Raw genomic sequence first — 1,250 nt, 5'->3', positions numbered from 1 at the left:
CGGATTCCTGAAACTTTAGATTTGCTCTTTCTTTTACTGCAAAGTACAACGTTGTTTTTTTTTTGTTTAAATCTTTCTAGACATGGTAAATATGAAGGACAAAGCAGTTTTAACATAGTTTGAGTGAAGGAATTCATTTTATAGATAATATCCCAAGAGTCTGCTGAGAAAAGAGAGTGAATGCGAAGTAGACTTTAACACGGCTCTGGGAGCGAGCCGAGTGTGGGCTAACCGGGAGAATTGCTTGAAAGAAACGCGACACCGAATGAGCGGTCAGAACAAAGCCTCAATACGGTGTTCCCGTGGTGTTTTTGTTGCTGCCTTGTCGATTGCACAGGGGCAAGCGTTTCAACCAAGCAACGCTCACCATGGGGAAGGTGGCTATGGCAACTAGCCTGATGCCCTGCTCCTGCAGTGACGGATAATCGTACTCTGGTTTCTCTTCATAACATACAAGTCTTTCGCCTTTTACTAAAGACTTTCGTGGAGAGCAGCACTAATGAGCTGTTTCTATTTTTGGCAGGCTTTACCTTTGCGGGTGAAGCCCTTTCTGTCTGTGCAAAAGAAATCTTGTTACTGTGCAGAGTGACTTCTCTGAGTAGAGTCGCCTTACTTGTTGCGATTGTGCCGATGTTCGAAGCTGGAGTGCAAAGTTGTTGCTTGAATGGTGCTTGCTGGAGCATGCGGGAGTGCAAAGTTATACCATTTAAAAGGGCTGAAGAGTGCTCAGTGCAGCGGGTGGGCGGAGGTGCAACGTGACACTCTGGCCACCTATGGCCATAAAAAGAACACGGCTACAAGTGCGCATTGTGCCAGCAAGGGCCCTCGGACCTGAAACAGTGGACAGTTATCGCTTCTCTGCCTTTTGGCTAAGATCAAGTGTAGTATCTGTACTTATCAGTTTAATATGTCCTCTATACGAGGACTACATATTAAATGGATTTTTAAGAATAGGAGTTGAAAAAGAAGCTTGCTCCGTTCACTCCAAGCATCGACCCAGTACTGCAGTGCCGCTGGGAACGGTGCGCTCTTCTCTGCTCTTGTGAAAAAGCAAACAGCGGTGCAGAATGGAAGTTTCAGGGAGCCCAAGATTAAACTTTCTTTTAATCTGCTGAGAAAAGAGAGTGAATGCGAAGTAGACTTTAACACAGCTCTGGGAGCGAGCCGAGTGTGGGCTAACCGGGAGAATTGCTTGAAAGAAACGCGACACCGAATGAGTGGTCAGAACAAAGCCTCAATACGGTGTTCCC

The 1,250-nt window shown here is 46.1% G+C and overlaps 2 non-coding genes across 2 annotated transcripts; both read left to right on the top strand.

Moving 5' to 3' along the window:
• Window positions 1–427: 427 nt before the first annotated feature.
• On the top strand, window positions 428–541 carry LOC140280738 (U5 spliceosomal RNA). Its single transcript, XR_011909668.1, has one exon. It is a non-coding gene; the product is annotated as a U5 spliceosomal RNA (small nuclear RNA).
• A 308-nt stretch (window positions 542–849) lies between these two features.
• Window positions 850–1,033, top strand: LOC140280502 (U2 spliceosomal RNA). Its single transcript, XR_011909463.1, has one exon. It is a non-coding gene; the product is annotated as a U2 spliceosomal RNA (small nuclear RNA).
• The last annotated feature ends 217 nt before the right edge of the window (window positions 1,034–1,250 follow it).

This window comes from Leuresthes tenuis, unplaced genomic scaffold, assembly GCF_036924035.1.
Source record: "Leuresthes tenuis unplaced genomic scaffold, fLeuTen1.0.hap1 SCAF_21, whole genome shotgun sequence".
Taxonomy (NCBI): domain Eukaryota; kingdom Metazoa; phylum Chordata; class Actinopteri; order Atheriniformes; family Atherinopsidae; genus Leuresthes; species Leuresthes tenuis.
This window is presented reverse-complemented; position numbering and strand designations above follow the sequence as displayed.